Raw genomic sequence first — 11136 nt, forward strand, 5'->3', positions numbered from 1 at the left:
AAGCAAGAAGAGAGAAAAGAATAAGGGAAGTTAGAGCATTCTCATCCTACTTCCTATCTTTAAATCAAAAATTACACTAAAACTTACTACATTTTCTCTCTCCATTTCAATTAAATAATACTTTTATCATTACCTTTTCTCTTTCCTTCACTCACAACCACTCTCAAAATATATTAAAAAATTATAGGAGATGAACAATAACTTTTCAAATATACAAAAAAATCACTACTTTTTCTAAAATATAAAAACTCTTCACACACAACACCCTGAATCACTCTCTAAATTATAAAAACTACCCCTCACATAAAATAAGAGGTTGGATGAGAATGCTCTTACTTGGTCAGATTTCTCCTTCCCAAAATCAAAGAAGAAAAAGGCTGAACGAACGAGTGGCTCAAGCTCATCAACAAGAACGTTAAGAGAGAGCCTAGCTATGAGGAGAGAGATGCAGGTGCCGAATTCCCAAGTACAACAAGGTGGTAGAATTGCACACCTTACATTCAACAGGCACAGTAAATCTGTCTCTCTGAGGAATGCTAAAGGGAGAACCATTGCAATAGTTGAACATAACTCAGAGTTGGAATATATACACATCCAGGATCTACAAGATATTATGAACATAAATGTGCCACTAGATTCTGAGGATGCTGTTGAACTTTACATGTTTCAACAGAGAGCTGCTGTAGTTAGATATGAAAAGCAGATCAGAGCACAAAGGAGACACTAAAATGGATTGGATGGATGAGTGCTTACAAGAAAAATTTGATGAAACTTTTGTGTTTATTCTTTTTATGTGTTTTTGTTTTGATAATGATTATAATTTATAATTGTAACTTTGATATGTAATGCCCTTGAGGCAGAATTTGGTATGTAATGTAATGACTATTTCCTGAATTGATTATTTTTAGAAATTAATACATTTGTAACTTAATGCAGGTATGTTTTGGTGTATCTGAGCTTTTTCCAATCTAGGGGGAGATTGTTGAGTCAGAAATTTACAAGAAAGATTGGAATCTTCTCAACCTCCTCAAAGAAATGGCTAAGTATGGACTTCGAGCAAGCTTGGACGTTCGAGCACGGATTTACTACTTCGAGCATGATGTCTTATGCTCATAAGACCATCGAGTATGGATTGCCAATCGAGCAAACAACTTGATTTATCCAGCTTAAACCAAGTTTTCCGAGCATCTTGGTGGGTCGAGCATGGATACAATAAATGAAGATCTCATATGTACTAAGTATAAACTTCGAGCATGGTTCAATGAGCAAGCTTCATACCCGAGTATGCTGAAGATTGTCCACAATAAGTCACAAGGCAGGATTGAAGAGATTGAGAAGAACATGCTTGCTCGTGGAACATATTCGAGTAAAGCAAGGATAATTTATTAAGATTGAAGTCTGCTGGAGGAGAATATTTTCTAATGAAAATATTCTAAGTGAAGTCTGCTTGAAGACTTGTTTCGAGCATGATGTGCATTACAAGTCTGCTCGACAAGGAATTATCATACTCGAAGATTTGTTTACAATTGTATTCATTTTTGTCATTCATTATGTAATCATTAAGCTTTCTAGAAGGAATGTCTAGGCCTATAAATAGAATCCTAGGTTGCACACACTAAGGGACGAGACTTTACGGATTACGAGAGCATAATCACCAGAGCGAATATTCTTCATTTATGCTACCTCGTACCGCCTTCATGAAACCCTAGACATTCCATGCAACCTTAATCACTGTTATTAAACGATATATTAATATAAGTGAATCTTTGTCTACTGTTTCTTATTAATATTACTGAATATTTCTTTTCATACCAATTCCCAATCTTGGAATGTACTGATTCCGCCGGTGTATTCAAAAGGCATTTGGGTTATTAGATCTAGTGTATTCTTGTCAAACTCTATAGGTTTTGCACTAGGTCTGGTCCTGACAACTTTCTTTTACATCTCCTGCTAAATAAGATGAAACACCATTAGATTCATTTGATACATGTGTTGGAGCAATTGCTTGTGGAGCAAGAGAAACAAATTTCACAGGTATGGTAGTTTACCAACACCATATACCATTTCTTCCTCAGGAGGAGTGTTGTAATTAAAGTGGGGCAGGCTAGTATAATTGTCATTTAACGGTGGAGGCATAACTGAATAATCACAGCCCAGACCTGACTTTTGTTTAGCACTCCTATGTACTCCAAGAATATCATTTAACTTACCTGACACTAACTCAAATTTTTCAGCAGCTAATTCATGTTTTTCAGAAGTTGATTTCTTATCAGAAAGCTCAGTTTCTAAGTTCTCAATTTTTGCTTTTAATTCGGTAATAATGTTTTTATAATATTCAACTTCCTTTTCTGATTGAAAAGTTTTTAGTTTCAAATTTGCATCATCATCATGGTGAGTTTCTATCTTGGTGGTGTAAATCTTATTAGCTTTGACATATTGGTCATTCAGACTTTTCAACTGTGAGTTCTCTTTTACAACAACATCATAGTTGTATCTATAGAACTCAAATTTGTGAAAGCATGCTTGAGTACAAAGATTTTGATGTACCTCATGGTCGGGTGATATGGCAAGACTTGCTGAAGAAGAGCTTGAAGCTTCATGGTTGATGGTGAAAGCCATTCCAGTAAAGTTCAGTGGATTTTCCGATTCCTTCAATTGGTCCTTCTAGCCTAGCTCATCTGTAGCTTCTGTTTGGGAGAGAAGGGCTCTTGAACTTGAGCTTGAATTGCCCTTGTGAGGATTGCCACCAATGCTTGGAACCCCATGATTGGAGTTCTGTCCCATATGCTTCTTCCATTTGACTTGCTTCCTTCTCCATCAGAAATTTCAGTGACTCGGATATCATTTGTTGGTTTGGTTGGGTTGGGTTGGTGCATTTTTCTTACAAAGTGACCTAGCTCATTGCAATTGTAACAAAGTGACCTAGCTCATTACAAGGCTGTCTTTGCCGTATTTCTTCATGAAATTTGTGGCTCGATGAACAACCATATCCATTTGGTACTTGATATCCATTTTCTTTAAATCCTTCTTGTTGATGTCAATAAGGTCACCTTGGTCAAATTATTGAGGCAAAAGCTTTCCGTGGAGCAACTCCTCGTGACTCGAGAGAAATACATGAACCATTGCTATATTTGAGTCATTAATGAGAGGAATGAATTGAGATGATCCAGAGTATGATTCAGAGTGGGATGAGCTTTTTCCAGAAGGATTGATCCCATGAGCTTTTAATGCTTGTTCAACAACCTTGTTTACCACGTCTTGAATAGAACCAGAACTTGATGAAGCAGATGTGTTTGCAGTAGAGATGAAAGTTGAGTTTTGAGCTTGTGGAGTGGGAAAAGCTTTGACTCCATTTATAGGAAACACAGTGGGGTGAGCTTGGCTAAGGAATGCAGTAGTCATTCTTGATCCAGATGCAATGCCAGTTCGATTCAGGGAACTCATATGATTGTTCATTCTCAACTTGTCATCTAATTCAAATGACTTGATTTTAGAAATCTAGTCTTGAGTTGAGATGATGTTGTGATTCGTTTTTCTTCTAAGTGTAACCACATTAGTGTTCCAAGAGTAAGGCAATGAGATGAGCAACTTCTGGTTTGTTTCATACATATCCAAGACGACTTCTGCACTTCTCATACTTGCCAACAACTTTTCAAACCTTTTAATAAGATCCCCAACACTCTCCCCTTGCACATGATTGAGCATGTTAAATTACCCTTTAACATAGCTTTTCGGCTATTTCTCATCTCAACATTTCCTTCAATTTTCTCGACAAGAGCATCACACAAACCTTTAGCAGTTGTATGCTCTCTAAGTGTTTGAGTTAATTCATTTGATAAACATACAGTCAAGGTAAGGAAAGCCCTTTCATCTTCAAGCATAAGAGTCCAATCATTATTATCATATGCATCAACAGGTTTAGGTTCGGGTCTTATTATTGTCATAACCGTAGGTACATGAGGACCAACTTCTAGTGGTCTTCGAAGAGCAGCATCAGGTCAGCTTGATAAAGATTTTGAATCTCCATTAAAATCATTTAAGTTATTTTCTAAGTTCATGAACTTTGGAGGCTTAGTGGTTGTTCCTGCCTAATTCTCAAGCAAGAGACAACACTTCAACAACTCAGCATCACTAGCCATGGTACAAATCTGTTTGTGGTTGCAGGAACTCTTCAAAACAGGAAAAATTACAAGTCCACCTGAATCAGATCACACAGAAATGCGATTGGAAATTTTTTTTCAAACAAATCACATAAGAATACGATGCGATTGGTTTGAAAATGCGATGCGACTAGAATTTCTGAAAATGCATGCGATTGGATTTTGAATGCGATGCGCTTCAAAATCCAAATGCGATGCGATTCAAAAATTTTATGCGATGCGATTAAAATTTCAATGCGACTCTTTTTCCGGATTCGATGCGATTCAAATTCAGATGCGATGCTATTGAATTTTCAATGCGATGCGATTTAAATCCAGGTGCGATTCGATTATTTTTCTTGTGCGATGTGATTTCTTTTTCTGGAAATATAATCTTTCTTGGAACTTGTTTTGTAATTTTCCTTTCACCAATATTTAACAGTTTTCAGAAGCAAGTACACTAAACACCTTTTTGGAAATGCGATTACAATACCTTGAACTTAACTTCACAACCCATGAATCACACAAATCACATACAAACACCCGTAGAACCTTTGATTTTTGACAAGAACCCATAAACACACTAGATCTTAACAAAGACCCGTAAGCACAATTGATCTTTGCGCAAACCCGTAGACACACTTGAAAACTCACAAACAAGACCAAAATCCAAGGTTGTGATCCAAGAACCTCAACTAGTACCGATACCAATTGTAAGTCCCGAAACCAGATCTAACAACAATATTCTTGGATCAATCTCTCTAGTGCTAGCAGAAATCACACTAGAAGAACCGAGATCTTGGATCTTGTTTGTAGTTTGTTATTTCGGCTTAAGGAGGTAGAGAAGAGAGAAAGTTGTAGTTGGTAGGATAAGGATAAGATAATTTTGTAAAAGGTTATGTGTGCACGAGTGTCTTGCACTATTTATAGTGCAAGCCTCATGCACATGTAATATTAACTTGGCCCAAATGGGCTTTATTTACATGTGGCCTTAGGCCCAAATACATGAGAATACACAAAGACGACAACGTACATACGCAAACAATACAAAAGACTTTAAATATACAAAATAGGGCCTAACAATTGTCCACTACGGAAGCCGAGAATCTTGCGGCTGTAGTGGCAGCTCAAGAATGTGCATGGTTAGCATTGTTGCAAGAAGAGTTGAATCAAGGAAAAGAGAAGTCACGCTGTTTGGTGATAAGATGTCGTCTATAAAGTTGGCCGAGGACCCGACTTTTCATGCTAGAACCAAGCACGTTGAAGTTAATTACCATTTTATACGAGAGAAGGTGCTTAAAAGCGAAATTGATTTGAAGTATGTTAACACGGAAGAACAGTTGGCAAATATGCAAACAAAGGTTTTATCTAGAACCAAGTTGATTAAGTTTTGCAAAGGTACGCATTGGAATAGTGGAAGCGAGTGTTGAGAGGGAGTGTAAAACATAAGCAACACTTGAAGCCAGGGAGGTTCGTTTCGGTCTCTTAGGGGCGGTTGGAGGAGATCAAGGCTTGGTTACTTGGTATTATCTATCTTTTTGTCAAGTTATTTGTTTTTGGAAAAAGAATCGTTAGATTTAGAATCTGATTATGTTTCTATTTTCTAGTTTTCTAGTTTTCTTTTCCTTCAAGTTTTGTTTTCCCTATATAAGGATTATTTCTTTTGTTTTCATTGTATTGAAATTTCTTTAGTCAATTAATAAAAGAGAAAAGAGTCGCTCGATCGTTTAGAGCAAACCTGGTGTTCGTATTTGTTAGTTTGGCATTCGGTATTCGCTTGTGACTGTTTAACAAACCAAACATCCCCTGGTACACAAGATTGGTTATGTTTTATAATCAATGCATTAGAATTCAATAAGTTCAATGATTGCATATCATTATTGGATACAATCGATAGCATTGATGGTCTTATAGAGATCTCATATCCGTGCAATTTCTACACATGTTGGATTGGTTTTTCAATTTCCATTTGAAATTATCAAAACCTATATCACCAACATTAGAATAGAACAAGAAAGTAGAATTGGTTGATCTCTATTTGGCGGTATGAAACGAATAGATGACTATAATATTTGGACCATCATTGTCAAAGATGTTGGTCTAGATTATGAAGATGATCTGTTGGTTAAAGTTATACATAAAGATTATCTTGAAGTTATGGAATAGAATTATGGGGTAATAATGAAAGCAAGGCACAGACGGGAAAATTGTGCAACAAATAAGGATTCAAACACAGCGGGAACCTTGGGTTTAGGATCTGTCACTTGATAATCTAAACCGCATTACTTTTAACAGTCACGACAGTTTCTAGTGGCAGTTATCACAGCCAATATGTATATAATATGATGTTAAGCCTTCTGTCTTTTTCACCAAGGTTAATCTAATCCACTTTGTACACCTACAGGTGTTTGAATAGTTGTGTTTCTGATTGCAATACCTACAGGTGTCACTCAAAAGACCGTACATACATCTCTATATACTCAGTGGTGATTGTTAGTGTTGTTGGGCTATAGGGATGGTATGGATCCACATGTTGATCGATATTCAATGTATTATCGTTGCTGAGACTATTTATATTCATAGTGAAAGTGACATGCAGATATCGTTTGCTTAACATATTGAAAAGAAAGAGATTTAAAAAATGTTATTAAATTCTCGTCGTTGTAATTGTGACAATCAAAATGCAAATGAGTTAGGACCAAGTTATTCTATAAATGAAGAAAAAAATGAAAAAGATTAGAATGATTTGTAGCGAAAAACTAAATAAATAAATAAATAAAAATAAAACCTTAAAAAAGTAATGAAAAATTAATAAAACACTCATAACTCAAAATATAATAAAAAACGAAAAATGTAAAAAAAAATAAATAACGTTTCCACCGTCTTTCTCGTTCATAAAAAAAAAAGGAAAAAACTTGAAAAAGACACAAATTTAAGGAAAAAGATCATTGTGTCATTCTATTTATTAATTGTGTTTTTTGTTTATTTTCGTCATTTATTATATTTTTTTCATTATCATTGTGTCTTTTTTTCTTGATATTTTGTTATATTACTCAACATTATGTTATATTATGCTTGGTATTGTGTTATATTTTGTGATATATTATGTCTTTTTTATTTATCATTGTGTTGTTTGTTTATTTTCGGCATTGTGCCTTTTCGACGATTTTTTTGAATGGAAATGACGGGGAAAGATTTTGGTTTTTTAAATTTTTTCGTTTTTTATTTATATTTTGAGTTATGATTTTTTTATTTTAATTTTTTTTAAGAATTTTTTGTGTGATCACAAATTATTCCCTCATTTCTCATTTTTATCTCCTCTTGCCCAATAACTTATTCTTAAGTAATTCATCAAATGTATAAAGGTCACTAAGAGTATTCACAAAAAGCTTTTGTTCCTTAGGTCTGTTATATAGGTTGTAATGGGCAAACCTGAATGACACAAACTTCTTGTTGTGAAGTGAAATTTTTGGGTGGGAAGCCTTGTTCTACAAACCTGCGAAGGACGGTTGATATGACATGCTCTCCCTCTCACGTACGCATGCATACACACATATAGAGGTGGTAACCGGTACAAATAAAATTAACCAACTAAACATACAAATAAAATTAACCCCCCCCTCCCCACCGCCTACCCTAGCTAAAAATACCCGCCCCAACCCCCTAGCTAAACAAACCTACCTCACCCTCAGCTAAAAAAACATTGTTTCTTTACTTTTTTTTATTTTTTTGTTTTTTGTCGTTTATAAATTTTTTTATTATTATTATTTTGATATTTTAATGTTTTTTTTAGAAAATAATGTGATGTATATGATCAAAAGTGCACCATAAGATGGACGTAGATGATCAAGGGTTGGGTAGTTCTCTTTCAAACCTATCTCTCTCTATGTATACATACATATTTAATAATTTTAATGGGGTTTGTGTATATTTGTTGTTGTAAAAGATACTCAATGAGCTTTTTTTTTAAGTTTGGAATATGATCTAACAATGATGTGACAATTTTTATGGTTTATTATTGCAGATGGTCAAAAGAGGATTTCTACTCTATCGTTTAATTACTTAGCGAAATCATATTACAGGAAGAACTTCCGCTCATCTACATTTTCAAGCAAATTAGTTAACTTTAAAATCTTAAAATGATAACAAAACATTAATTTATATATTTTGTAATTAGTTTCAGAAATTTTCTACTTATTTTTAATACACAATGAGTGTTCGAATAGTTGACGTAGGTACTTGGTCCATGTGTAAATAACATTATAATGTGACCCCCACTTGAAAAGTTCAAACACAATCCGCCACAATCAATCAATCTTTAACACAATACACAGAATGCACAATACGCATATTATTTAACTTTAAAATGATAACAAACATTAATTTATATATATGTAATTAGTTTTAGAACTTGTCTACTTATTTTTACTATACAATGAGTGCTCGAATTGTCCACCTAGGTGTATGGTCCATGTGTAAATAACATTATAATGTAACCCACACCTTTTCAAACACAGTCCGCCACAATCGATCAATCTTTAACACAGTACACAAAATATATTAATGAGAACCTGACATATAGAATGCTCAATTTTCGTTTTCAACGTAGACTATAAATCAACGTATCATATCGATGCTACTGTTGGTCATTGTGGCGCTAGACGAACTGACTTCTGAGTTATGATCCGATGCTGTGTAATAGATGGGCACTGGCATCCTCATTGGAAGATTTGGGAGTGCACCATCGAACTTAAGCACCTGAATTACTTCGTGGATAGACGGCCTTAGATTCCGGTCAGGGTGTGAGCACCATAACCCCACCATCATCAAACGCTCGACTTCTTTTGCGTTGAATTCATTGTTCAGCATCCAATCCACACCAGAAAGTAGCTCAGCTTTTCCTAGTAAACCCCATACCCACTCAACCAACCCAAGATCGGAGTTTCGGTCAACTTTGTCTGTTGCCTTTCTCCCGCAAACTATCTCTAATGCAACCACCCCGAAGCTATACACATCCGACTCTTTGCTGGCTTTTCCAGTTGTTGCATACTCAGGAGCCAAATAGCCTAAAGTTCCAGCTAAGGCTGTTGTTTTTAGACCCAGTTCACGGTCCATGAGCCGAGCCAATCCAAAGTCACCAAGCTTTGCATTAAAGCCTGAATCAAGCATGATGTTGCTTGCTTTAATATCTCGATGTATCACACATTGTTCACACTCTTCATGGAGATATAGCAATGCTGAGGCTAAACCTGTAGCGATCCTGTACCTAACTCCCCATTTAAGGAGACTCTTCTTGTAAAACAGATGGGAATCAAGGCTGCCGTTTGGCATAAACTCGTACACTAGCAAGAATTGAGTTTCATCATGGCACCAGCCAATGAGTTGCACCAAGTTTCGGTGCCTTAAACTGCTGATGATCTTCACTTCAGTCATGTACTCTTTCTTTCCTTGTTTGGAACCCTTCGAAATTTTCTTGACGGCAATCATGGTGCCTTCACGGGATAAGAAGCCCTTATAGACACACCCAAATCCCCCCTCGCCTAACTTCTGGTCGTTAGAGAAATTGTTGGTAGCCAAGGAGAGATCTCTGAGAGTAAATCTTTTGGGTCGCGTACCTCTTACTAGATCATCGTTTATAGTTGATGTCAAGGCAACTATATCTTCTGATTGTGGCGTTGTTTGTCTTCGTCCCATCCAAAATATAGCATATGCTACAATGCCTCCTACGACTAGAACACCAAGAGGAACTGCCAATCCCACTGTTAGTTTCCATTTGCTTGAGTTATCTTCCGTGTTCAAGCTTGAACTGAATTCCCAGTATTGAAGAATATGCTTCTCCTTTACAAGACCTGTGGTACCCGAAAATCCAATTGTCACCCACTCGGGAAGAAAGTTCCTTAGATCAGCCTTATAAGAAAGGTTGATATTATCTGTAGACGGACCGTAGCTCAGAGACAGACTCAGCATCTGTGTGGTAGCATTATATGATACCCTAGCATCTGCAGAATGTCCGCTGTGCAAACTAGCATTCCAAGCAGTGTAACTTGCTGAACCAAGTGAGTTGATGTTGATGCCCACGTGACCATATGGAGGATCAATCCATGTATTTGCCACAGTATCAAACTCCACAACAACAAGTTGGTTTTGGGGTGAATTATAGTCTGTTGTGTTGAACAGGCCTAGATATTGGCCGGCTGAGTTTGGTGGGATTTGGAAGCCTACTGGGGCAAGAAAGAAGGCAAAAGCATCGCCATAGCTAGATTGGTTTTGTATATCTATGATGAAAGTGAAGCGAGTACTGAAATCAGAGAGCTTTTGAGATTTTCTGTCCCACATCTGGACTGATTCTGTGTATTGAACATGACCAACACGCATTACGTCGTCAAGTCGGTTGAAGTCTACGGCACCGGAAGAAGGTACCGCATCACCTGAGTAGAGTATATTTTTTGTATCAGAAACAAAAGAGGTAATTTGGAAATCTATAGATTCACACAAGTGAAAGAGGAACACGGAAGAAACAAGGAGAATAACACAAGTAGTTTCAATCCCTGGAGATGAGAAAGAGGTAGCCATGATTAGGCAAGAGCAAATCATGGCGTCCATAAATAGCTGCATATTAAATGAGAATAACATTGAAATAGTCGTTGCTATTTATGATATATGCTAAACTTGAAATTAATTGTTGACAAAATCACAAGAATGACTGGTCATTGAAATCGTCAACACTATTTATGACACACTAGCTTTTAGGACAAATAAGCACCACATCACTTATTTTTCTCTCTTTCACTCCATCTCATTTAAAGAAAATGGTATAATCTATAATTCATAACAAATCAATTAGTAATTAATACATAATTAATATATATTGTTCCTTTTAACCCGCTAAAAGCATAATCCATGAGCTTTTTTTTAACAAATTTAACACTAGTGAGAAGTGGTTTAATGCATATTTAAAGTTCCATGTTATATTAACTTATGTTAGATCTTAGAGTAT

General features: G+C 36.0%; 1 pseudogene; it reads right to left on the reverse strand.

The window, feature by feature from the left end:
- Window positions 1-8756: 8756 nt before the first annotated feature.
- Window positions 8757-10712, reverse strand: LOC143610633 (L-type lectin-domain containing receptor kinase IX.1 pseudogene; annotated as a pseudogene).
- Between the last annotated feature and the right edge of the window lie 424 nt (window positions 10713-11136).

Source organism: Bidens hawaiensis, unplaced genomic scaffold, assembly GCF_021521415.1.
Source record: "Bidens hawaiensis isolate Kalapana, Puna unplaced genomic scaffold, B.hawaiensis_p1.1 tig00027288_1, whole genome shotgun sequence".
Taxonomy (NCBI): domain Eukaryota; kingdom Viridiplantae; phylum Streptophyta; class Magnoliopsida; order Asterales; family Asteraceae; genus Bidens; species Bidens hawaiensis.